Source organism: Bufo gargarizans, chromosome 2, assembly GCF_014858855.1.
Source record: "Bufo gargarizans isolate SCDJY-AF-19 chromosome 2, ASM1485885v1, whole genome shotgun sequence".
NCBI classification, from domain to species: Eukaryota; Metazoa; Chordata; class Amphibia; order Anura; family Bufonidae; genus Bufo; species Bufo gargarizans.
The window spans coordinates 554,685,378-554,697,498 of NC_058081.1; the positions used below are offsets into that span (position 1 = coordinate 554,685,378).

Genomic DNA, 12,121 nt, shown 5'->3' on the forward strand with positions numbered 1-12,121 from the left:
GAGAATAGGGCCCAATACTGACCCCTGAGGTACTCCACTAGTGACAGTGACCCAATCTGAGTGTGTACCATTAATAACCCCCCTCTGTTTTCTATCACTGAGCCAGTTACTTACCCACTTACAGACGTTTTCTCCCAGTCCGAGCATTCTCATTTTATATACTAACCTTTTATGTGGTACAGTGTCAAATGCTTTGGAGAAGTCCAGATACACGACATCCATTGATTCGCCGCTGTCAAGTCTAGAACTTACCTCCTCATAGAAACTGATTAAATTAGTTTGAGATGACCGATCCCGCATGAAGCCATGCTGATATGGCGTTATTTGCTTATTTCACTCTCACAAGCGGTCCAAAACTGATCAGTTTTGCCCATATGCATTCTGAATGGAAAAGGATCCGCTCAGAATGCATCAGTTTGCCTCCGTTCAGTCTCCATTCCGCTCTAGAGGCGGACACCAAAACGCTGCCTGCTTGACGAAACTGAGCCAAACGGATCCGTCCTGGCACACCAGGGGTGTCGCTAGGTTAAAACATTCGGGACCTGGGCCCCGGATGTTTTGTCCCATGACCCGAATGTCCTGCCTGCTAGATACAACTGTATTGCCGTACACAGAACGCCAATACAATTGAATCTTACACTGGGAAGAGGCGAAGGACCTGTGGTGACATCACAGGTCATGTGATCAGCAAAACAGGCTGTGATAGGATGACCTGGATGATGTCACCATCATGTGACCAGTGCAGGCTTGGACCAGAATGAAGAGGAGAAGGAGCCTAATGGTGATATCTGTACATGAGGAGAGGTAAGTTAAGGGAGAGGCAGATGCTGGGAGTTGTAGTTATTTAACTGGGATGTATGTTAGGGCTGAAGGGAGGGATGTTATTGACATGGAACTGTATGCTTGAGGTGGCTGGGGAAGGGAGTGATGTTATTTACATGGAACTGTATGTTGAAAGTGGATGGTGGGGGAGAATGATGTTTATGTACATGGGAATTATTGTTTAGGCTACGTTCACACTTGCGTTTGGGGATCCGCTTGTGAGATCCGTTTCAAGGCTCTCACAAGCAGCCCCGATTCGTTTGTATTAGATTTGAATTTCTAAGTCTCAATACGGATCCGTCCTGACTTACATTGAAAGTTAATGGGGGACGGAACCGTTTACAATTGCACCATTTTGTGTCAATGCAAAGGGATCCGTCCCCATTGACTAACATTGTAAGTCAAGACGGATACATTTGGCCCTGCAAGGCCATGCGGACACAAAAAAGCTGCGTGCAGCATTTTGGGGTCCGCCTCCTAAACGGCTGCATGCAGCGTTTTTGTGTCCGCATGGCCTTGCAGGGCCAAACGTATCCGTCCTGACTTACAATCCGTCCTTTACAATTGCACCATTTTGTGTCAATGCAAACGGTTCCATCCCCCATTGACTTTTAATGTAAGTCAGGACGGATCCGTATTGAGACTTAGAAATTCAAATCTAATACAAACGAATCGGTCCTGAACGGATGCATTCGTTTGTATTATCGGTGCGGATCCGTCCTGTACAAGTACAGGACAGATCCGCACGAACGCAAGTGTGAAAGTAGCCTTAGGGGGTGATGTTTACATGGGATTGTGTGTTGGAGGCGGCCGGGGAGGAGGTGATGTTATTTACATGGGACTGTATGGTGGAGAGTGGAGTATAACTGCAGGGGGCACTGCAGATCCAGGGGACATTATAGGCGGTCTTATTACTACTGGGGGCTCTATAGGAGGGTCTTATAGATCCGCCTTATTTCTACTAAGCGCACTATGGTGGCCTTATTACTACTGAGGGGTCTGTAGGGAGCTTTATTAACACTGGGGGAACAATAGGGGGCCTTATTTTTACTGGGGACTCTGTGGGGGTATTATTAATATGGTATGACTCTTCTAATAATGGGGGCATTGTTGAGGAGCATTATCACGGTTGGGGCAGTGTTACTAATGAAGGCATTCTAGAAGGGAATTACTATTGGTGGGACTATGAGGAGCACTATTACTAAGGGGGCAGTAATGTTTCTTCAGGATAGTATTTGGGAGTATTGGGGGGGCAGGGGCGTAACTAAAGGCTCATGGGCCCCGGTGCAAGAGTTCAGCTTGGGCCCCCCTTCCCTCAGTGCTTTGTGTGTCTTCTTATGCGGCACAAGTGTCTTTGGGCCCCTTCAGGCTCCTGGACCCGGTAGCGACTGCTAGCTCTGCACCCCCTAGAGCTACACCCCTGGGGGGGGGCACAGCAAGCAGCAGGATAAGACTGTGGGGACTCCAGTTGGGGGATAATGATAGAATGTGAGGAAGCTAAGATGTCTGTGTGTCACACTCTGCAGAGACGAGGCAGCTGAGAGAAGTGTCCGGACCGAGTGGAGAAGATCTACAGAGAAGATGATGACAGAGCGGAGACGTCACCTGGAGGCCCTGGATGTGACATATTGGGGCTTGTGCCCCGGATCTTTTGAGACCCTAGCAACGCCCCTGTGGCACACAATGTAAGTCAATGGGGATGGATCCGTTTTCTCTTACACAATCTGGCACAATAGAATCCGTCTTGGCTCTGTTGCAGATAATGCAAACGGATCCGTTCATGACGGATGCATGCGGTTGTATTATTGTAACAGATAAGTTTTTGCAGATCCATGACGGATCCACCAAAAATGCAAGTGTGAAAGTAGCCTTAGCTGTAGAAACCAGTGTCAGGCAGCTGCTGCCTAGGCCAATAAAATAATGGGTTGCATCAAAAGGGGCATAGATGCCCGTGATGAGAACATAGTCCTACCACTTTACAAATCACTAGTCAGACCACACATGGAGTACTGTGTACAGTTCTGGGCTCCTGTGAACAAGGCAGACATAGCAGAGCTGGAGAGGGTCCAGAGGAGGGCAACTAAAGTAATAACTGGAAAGGGGCAACTACAGTACCCTGAAAGATTATCAAAATTAGGGTTATTCAGTTTAGAAGAAAGACGACTGAGAGGAGATCTAATTACTATGTATAAATATATCAGGGGTCAGAACAGAGATCTATCCCATCACCTACAGTATTTTTCCCCAGGACTGTGACTGTGACGAGGGGACATCCTCTGCATCTGGAGGAAAGAAGGTTTGTACACAAACATAGAAGAGGATTCTTTACGGTAAGAGCAGTGACACTATGGAACTCTCTGCCTGAGGAAGTGGTGATGGTGAGTACAATAAAGGAATTCAAGAGGGGCCTGGATGTATTTCTGGAGCGTAATAATATTACAGGCTATAGCTACTAGAGAGGGGCCTGGATGTACAGGGAGTGCAGAATTATTAGGCAAGTTGTATTTTTGAGGATTAATTTTATTATTGAACAACAACCATGTTCTCAATGAACCCAAAAAACTCATTAATATCAAAGCTGAATATTTTTGGAAGTAGTTTTTAGTTTGTTTTTAGTTTTAGCTATTTTAGGGGGATATCTGTGTGTGCAGGTGACTATTACTGTACATAATTATTAGGCAACTTAACAAAAAACTAATATATACCCATTTCAATTATTTATTTTTACCAGTGAAACCAATATAACATCTCAACATTCACAAATATACATTTCTGACATTCAAAAACAAAACAAAAACAAATCAGTGACCAATATAGCCACCTTTCTTTGCAAGGACACTCAAATGCCTGCCATCCATGGATTCTGTCAGTGTTTTGATCTGTTCACCATCAACATTGCGTGCAGCAGCACCCACAGCCTCCCAGACACTGTTCAGAGAGGTGTACTGTTTTCCCTCCTTGTAAATCTCACATTTGATGATGGACCACAGGTTCTCAATGGGGTTCGTGATCAGGTGAACAAGGAGGCCATGTCATTAGATTTTCTTCTTTTATACCCTTTCTTGCCAGCCACGTTGTGGAGTACTTGGACGCGTGTGATGGAGCATTGTCCTGCATGAAAATCATGTTTTTCTTACCTTGCAGACTTCTTCCTGTACCACTGCTTGAAGAAGGTGTCTTCCAGAAACTGGCAGTAGGACTGGGAGTTGAGCTTGACTCCATCCTCAACCCGAAAAGGCCCCACAAGCTCATCTTTGATGATACCAGCCCAAACCAGTACTCTACCTCCACCTTGCTGGCATCTGAGTCGGACTGGAGCTCTCTGCCCTTTACCAATCCAGCCATCTGGCCCATCAAGACTCACTCTCATTTCATCAGTCCATAAAACCTTAGAAAAATCAGTCTTGAGATATTTCTTTGCCCAGTCTTGACGTTTCAGCTTGTGTGTCTTGTTCAGTGGTGGTCGTCTTTCAGCCTTTCTTACCTTGGCCATGTCTCTGAGTATTGCACACCTTGTGCTTTTGGGCACTCCAGTGATGTTGCAGCTCTGAAATATGGCCAAACTGGTGGCAAGTGGCATCTTGGCAGCTGCACGCTTGACTTTTCTCAGTTCATGGGCAGTTATTTTGCGCCTTGGTTTTTCCACACGCTTCTTGCGACCCTGTTGACTATTTTGAATGAAACGCTTGATTCAGAAGCTTTGCAATTTTAAGAGTGCTGCATCCCTCTGCAAGATATCTCACTATTTTTGACTTTTCTGAGCCTGTCAAGTCCTTCTTTTAACCCATTTTGCCAAAAGAAAGGAAGTTGCCTAATAATTATGCACACCTGATATAGGGTGTTGATGTCATTAGACCACACCCCTTCTCATTACAGAGTGCACATCACCTAATATGCTTAATTGGTAGTAGGCTTTCGAGCCTATACAGCTTGGAGTAAGACAACATGCATAAAGAGGATGATGTGGTCAAAATACTAATTTGCCTAATAATTCTGCACGTAGTGTATTTCTGGAGCGTAATAATATTACAGGCTATAGCTACTAGAGAGGGGTTGTTGATCTAGGGAGTTATTCTGATTGCCTGATTGGAGTCAGGAAGGATTTTTTTTCCCTTTAAGTGGGGGAAAATTGGCTTCTACCTCACAGGTTTTTTTTTTTGCCTTCCTCTGGATCAACAGGATGACAGGCCGAACTGGATGGACAGATCTATTTTTTCGGCCTCATGTGCTATGTTACTCGTCGCATAGGTCAAAAGAAAACTTGACTAAGGGCTCTTTCACACCTGCGTTCTTTTCTTCCGGCATAGAGTTCCGTCGTCGGGGCTCTATGCCGGAAGAATCCTGATCAGTTTTATCCTAATACATTCTGAATGGAGTGAAATCCGTTCAGGATGCATCAGGATGTCTTCAGTTCCGGAACGGAACGTTTTTTGGCCGGAGAAAATACCGCAGCATGCTGCGCTTTTTGCTCCGGCCCAAAATCCTGAAGACTTGCCGCAAGGCCGGATCCGGAATTAATGCCCATTGAAAGGCATTGATCCGGCCTTAAGCTAAACGTTGTTTCGGCGCATTGCCGGATCCGACGTTTAGCTTTTTCTGAATGGTTACCATGGCTGCCGGGACGCTAAAGTCCTGGCAGCCATGGTAAAGTGTAGCGGGGAGCGGGGGAGCAGCATACTTACCGTCCGCGCGGCTCCCGGGGCGCTCCAGAGTGACGTCAGGGCGCCCCAAGCGTATGGATCACGTGATCGCATGGCACGTCATCCAATGCGCATGGGGCGCTCTGACGTCATTCTGGAGCGCCCCGGGAGCCGCACGGACTGTAAGTATACCACTCCCCCGCTCCCCGCTCCTACTATGGCAACCAGCGTCCTGGATGCCATAGTAACACTGAAAGCATTTTGAAGACGGATCCGTCTTCAAATGCTTTCAGTACACTTGCGTTTTTCCGGATCCGGCATGTAATTCCGGCAAGTGGAGTACACGCCGGATCCGGACAACGCAAGTGTGAAAGAGGCCTAAGGCTACTTTCACACCAGCGTTTGTCTTTTCCGGCATAGAGTTCCGTCACAGGGGCTCAATACTGGAAAAGAACTGATTAGTTTTATCCCCATGCATTCTGAAAGGAGAGCAATCCGTTCAGGATGCATCAGGATGTCTTCAGTTCAGTCATTTTGACTGATCAGGCAAAAGATAAAACCGTAGCATGTTACGGTTTTATCTCCGGCGAAAAAAACTGAAGACTTGCCTGAATGCATTTTTTCCCATAGGAATGTATTAGTGCATTCAAAATACCGGAATGCCGGCTCAGTCCTTCCGGCCTGCGCATGAACAGACCGGTAAAAATGGGAAAAAAGATACAAGATTGATCCGTCTGTCCGCATTACAAGCGGAGAGACGGATCCGTCCTTGCAATGCATTTGTGAGACGGATCTGCATCCGTATCACAAATGCTTTCAGTCAGCGGCAGATCGGCGGATCCGGCGGCCAGTTCTGATGACGGAACTGCCCGCCGGATCACACTGCCGCAAGTGTGAAAGTAGCCTTACTGCGCAGTGCACTTTTATTATATAACACAGTATAATATTGCACCCTATTAGAGGCTTTCCTGAAATGAATTTAGCAATTTAAAGTAATTCTTTACATTTTCCAGACCTTCATGGTCTGACAAAACAGTCTCTGTATGGCACATGACTTCAATGTGTGCTTGTTGGGTGCAGCCATTAGAATGATTGCAGATGGAGCTCATACCAGCACTTACCACTAGGTGGCACAAAACTTTTGCATCTTAATATATAGTATAATAATGATACCATTTTTGAAACTGGACTTCCTACAAATATAAGTTCCATCAGATTAATGTTTGAGTTTCACAAGAATTGCATCCCCCAGCTTATTACAGGCACGTTATAGGGGTTGTCCACAATTTATCTTTTTTTTCCCAGTGGGACCTGTGAAGGGAACTATACTTACCTGCCCCCTGTCACTCGGTTCTTGATCGGTGGGTTTTGGGCTGTCTTGACTGCTCTTTTGGTCTCCTTATGTACACTTTCTGCAAAGACCCGGCATGATTGATGATATGGAGGTGGATTGGTGCTCGTTTAAGGTGCCTTTCACAGGGCCCAATGCAAAATGAAAGTGAAATTCAGTCTGTTAGCAGCACAGCCCTTATTTACACAGGGCGATGTGCTGCCAACAAATGACGATATTTGGTGCCATATGAAATATGATGTCACACAGAAAACCAGCATTTGCTTGCTCATTTGTTAGCTAATTGGTGGGAACTTCACTTGGGCCAATTATCAGGAACGAACATTTGTGCAGACTTTTGTTCCTAATAATTGCCAGCCAGCATAAAAGGGCCCTGGATCTGATAAGTGCCTAATTTAAGGTCTTCTTACACCTTATGGTAGGTTTACAAGGGCCAAGGAGCAGCCGATTATTGAGAAGAATGCTCGTTCAGTGGGGATGAAGAGCTACATTTCCATGCAGCGATCACCTCCACAGTATAGGAACGAGTGATCGCTGCTGCTATCCCCTGTCCTCATACAGCTGCATTGTTTCTGGGCAGCAGAGTGCTGTTCACACTGTACGATCTGCTTCCCAGAAACAATAAGTTGCTTGCCTGCTCAAACGACCAATGAACTTGCGTTTCGGTCATTCATCGGGTGATTGGCTGCACCTTTACATAAATTGTCAGGAACGAGTGTTCGTAGGAATGTCCACCCCCGATAATCTGCCTGACAACTGGGCCGTGTAAACCCACCATTAGACAACTGAGTGCTCACTTGGCTTTGGCCTACAACTATTCCTCCCAAGTCCCCATATACACATATGCTTGCTCAGCAGAGTTTGTGCTGCAGTATAAAGCATGATGAAGAGATAAGTGGTCATTCTATAGTTCTTGGACCAGTGTATCACTGTGATAGTCATGTATCCCTACCGGAGGCATCTGGGTTAGTCTTTTGTGCCCAGACATTACATCTTCAGTGTAACAGCCTCTCCACTTGCTCTTATTAACGGGAATATAAAAGATTGCTAAGTGCTCAAAAGTTAAACCAGATGTTGTGAACAAGCAATGCAAATGCGGAGTTTAACATTTCCCCTAAATGATCTTATGTATTACAGGAAAAAGTTTGCATCACTCTGGTCTGAATGGCATCCAAAACGCCAAAAAAAACTTCAAAATGTTTAAAAGGTAAAAGCTCTGGGGACATTTCTTCTGTGTTCAGATTGAGTGCGATCCAAGTATGGAGAAAAGGTTGTTATTGCTGAGCAGAAATTCCTTCAGTTTGTGAAGTGGAAAAAGTTTGGGAAAACTTCTCGGCAGTATTAAAAATAGCCTGTCACACACATATTGTCTGAATTAGCCAGCACCCCTTGCGCTGCTCCCATAGGAGTGCATACCCCCTCCCATTTCCTCCTGTAAGACCCTCACCTAAAAGCTCCCAATCACAAGACTAGTCCCAGCCCCTCTTTGAGCAGTGCCACTACCCCTGCAGCCAGACACTTTGCTGAGCGGACACTAGGGAACTGCAGACACCGAGAGCCTTACAACTGAAAGGGGATTACTGTACAGTTCATGGTGCTGTGGAGAAACACAGAGGAGGAAGAACAACATCTCAGGCGCCCAGCCATCTACTAGAGCTTTGTGAAGCCCCCTTGTTTCTACATCCGTACAGAGGTAAGAGGCATCCATTCTTAACCACTTCATTAGCAAGTGAGAAGGCTCCTGTAAAAAGTTTCACCATTGTTTTCTATGGCAGGCGAGCCATGTCCTGTATGGGTATGAGACTCAGCTAGTGTATTCCCAAGTGCATAGACCCGCGTCAGGAGCAGTGTACAGAGAACCCAGTGCTTTAAGCCACAGAGCTTGCATTCTACACTGAAATATGGCAAACTTGTACCGTAATTATATGACGCAGTGATTTCTACTTTAGTTTCATTCTTAGTCGCCGGTTTCTTCCATTATGATGTGATATCGCTTCCCCGTTTATATTAGGTAACTATATTCCTAATTATTATTCATTTCATTTACTTTAACGCATTAGGTAATCTCTCTATTAGCAATTTCTGAATACTCATAGCCATTACCCAAATGGCGCATTTTAATTAAAGATGGTGATGATGATTAGAGCCCTCTGATATCAGAATTTGTCTGTACCCCCCCACATATCTATTTGGCCTAAGAAATAGCGTACTGACCATACAGGTGGCCCGCGGGATTTGGGCCCTTAAAGAGAGGGGACCCAGAACAGAACAATATGGCTGAATCTATTAATGGGTCAGGAGGACCTGTGCAGATCCTACAATAGTAACAAACATTGGAATGAGGAGTTAGTTTTAGTATCATGGACATGAGATGGGGGGGGGGGGGGTAAACAAGTCCACTTATAGGGGTGTAATAGTATTAGGGTGCATTCACATGTGTCTGGCAGCCTCATTCCCAGCATCCCTTACGTTGGTCCATAGCCGGAATGAAACGGCGGATAACTACACCGGTTTGATGGACATATGTGAACACACCCAGCATCATTTCACTCTTTCAGGCTCCAAATGTTTCAGTAGTTACTCAGTTTTATCATTCACATTGCACTGATGGAACTTCACAATACATTTTAGGAGGTCTGTCAGATTGGTCAGATTTGATCATGTTGTTACCATAGGCATATCTTCAAACATCTATGGAAAGTCTGTGGTCCTCCATAAGAGCCATTTAAGCTGAATATAGTGCGCTCACCAGATGATTCTGTCAGCAGTTAATACTGACACAAGCCGCAGGTTCCAGTAAAACCACAGTTTTGTGCTGCTCTCTCTGCCGTTTACTAGTATTAGCGTAAGATTTTACTAGCAGGTAAAGAACGGTGGTTCCTTTCCACTGTCATTAAATGGACTGACATTTGGCAGGGATAAACATGCAAAGTGATGGTAGCCAAGTGTCTGAAGTACACAAAGTTACTGGCCGCTGCTCCACAGACATTTACAACCCAAAGTTCTGGCGTTGGTGAAGCTTGAAGTGAATTACTTCATGTAATGGCTTAGTCTCCAATGTTTTGAATCTGTTTTCTTGGTGACGGGTCAATAGTATTGGGAGGAATGGTGGGACTTTATTGACTACATCGGTTAAGGCTACTTTCACACTTGCGGGAGTGTGATCCGGCGGGCAGTTCCGTCGTCGGAACTGGCCGCCGATCTGCCGCTGACTGAAAGCATTTGTGAGACGGATCCGAATGCGGATCCGTCTCACAAATGCATTGCAAGGACGGATCCGTCTCTCCGCTTGTCATGCGGATCGACGGATCCGTCTTGTACATTTTTTCACATTTTTACCGATCTGCGCATGCGCAGGCTGGAAGGACGGATCCGGCATTCCGGTATTCTGAATGCCGGATCCGGAGCTAATACATTCCTATGGGGAAAAATGCCGGATCCGGCATTCAGGCAAGTCTTCAGTTTATTTCGCCTGAGAGAAAACCGTAGCATGCTGCAGTTTTCTCTTTTGCCTGATCAGTCAAAATGACTGAACTGAAGACATCCTGATGCATCCTGAACGGATTACTCTCCATTCAGAATGCATGGGGATATGCCTGATCAGTTCTTTTCCGGTATAGAGCCCCTGTGACGGAACTCTATGCCGGAAAAGAAAAACGCTAGTGTGAAAGTACCCTAACTCTGGCAGGGCACAGTTCTCTGCATTTTCAGGCTGGTATTGAGATGGCATTCTGTTTGCTGCTTTGGCTTTTGGAAATTGGAACATGGCAATGGTTAAAACAATTAACTATTGCCATGTACAGCTCCCTTACTCAGTGAACACTACCTAGGACCATTTCCCTTTATGCTGGCATTGGGCATTGAGCAGTAAAGTGTGATACTTACTCAGAAGAGCTGTGTCTGGATATGTAATGTAAGGAAACATAAAGTAACAGGTATAGGATATAACACTCATTAAATTCTAGGAAGGTCTAGTTTATACTAAAGAGATTGGCTCAGTAGGTAAGAAAATGGAGGCGGTTGATATGACTATATAAAGAGGGGTAAAGTATCTGCTCATACTTAGAGCTGCAGATCATCTATGTAGTATAGGTAAGGGTATGTTCACACAATGGTTTGGACAGTGTCAAAATCCGCCACATATCCCATGGCAGGAACCATTGTGGTTTCTGCAGTGGGTTTCTACTTAGAATAGTGCAGTCACGCTCTTGGTTTAGCTCCATTGAATGGTGCGAAAGAGCAAACAGGCTTCTGACGCGGCTTCCTGAGGTGTTTGGGCGATAACTACTGCACCAAGTATTTTTGGTATGGTCTGGAAAACTTCACATGAAAAATCTTCAGCCACAAAATAGGAGGCGGTTTCAGATCGGATTCGGCGCAGTTTTCCACACTGAATCTGTGCTGAAACCCACACCAAAAGTCCGTAGTCTGAACCTGTCTTGGATTGTAGGTTCATCATAGATTAGCTGATTGTGGACGGTGAGGGTTAGCTTGCTGGGGGTGCCCACTGATATCACACACTTCTGTACAGCTGGTAACACAGGGAACCCAACCATCTATTGATTTCAATGGCAACCTATGGTAAACAATTCACTGCAAAAAATGCACCAAAATAACACGCAACTGACAATACTAGCTAATTCCTCAGGCCGATGTTTAAAGCTGAGAACTTTGTCAATATCTTCCAGTCAGGAACATATCGGAGCCCCTCATGCACCTGTGGTAAAGCAGTAAATTAAAGGGGACCCACAACTTAAAATGTGATGTTTTGTAATATAGAAAATGGGGTGTCCATATGAAACATCTTCTTTTCTTTGGTCTTTAAATATGGCGGCTCAGTGGTTAGCACTGTTGCTGCGCTATGGCGGTTCACAGGTTCAAATCTGGCCAAAGGCAGCATATGCATAAAGTTTGCATGTTCTCCCCATATTTCTGTGGTTTTCTCTGGGTGTTCTGCTTTCCTCCCACATTCAAAACTATACTGACACTAAGAGATTCTCGGCCCTAGTGTGTGTGAGATGAGGGAAATTAGAGTCATGACATTCTCTGTGCCGCACTGTAGTATATGGTAGAACTATATAAAAGAATAATCAGTCTACTGAGTAGTCCACCTTGGTTTACATGGTCTTTCTGCAGAATGAATTGGTCATATATGGGAATTAAATGAATAGGTCTGTCTATTGACACGTCCTGTACGTACAAAGCAGACTGGTCAATTGATCCACAGGGATCCCAGTTACAGCTGTGGTCCTCAAGAACAACAATGGCCTCACCCCCATTGTGATGAGCTTTTGGCAAGAGGAAATGT

At 45.3% G+C, this 12,121-nt stretch overlaps 1 protein-coding gene and 1 long non-coding RNA gene across 3 annotated transcripts in view; one reads left to right on the forward strand and one right to left on the reverse strand.

The window, feature by feature from the left end:
- LOC122928603 overlaps positions 1-12,121 on the reverse strand; it is a 57,103-nt gene that overhangs the window by 17,317 nt on the left and 27,665 nt on the right. The window contains exon 1 of one of the 2 annotated variants that reach the window (XR_006387903.1): positions 6,796-6,933. The exons of the other annotated variant lie outside the window; for it this stretch is intronic. This is a non-coding gene — a long non-coding RNA (uncharacterized LOC122928603). Of the gene's footprint in view, positions 1-6,795; positions 6,934-12,121 lie in introns of those variants that run through there. 2 annotated transcript variants of the gene reach the window in all.
- LOC122928602 (tetraspanin-4-like) overlaps positions 8,280-12,121 on the forward strand; it is a 115,759-nt gene continuing 111,917 nt past the window's right edge. Inside the window, exon 1 of the mRNA XM_044281599.1 lies at positions 8,280-8,506. The gene's annotated coding sequence lies outside the window, so the exon portion shown is untranslated. The remainder of the gene's footprint in view (positions 8,507-12,121) is intronic.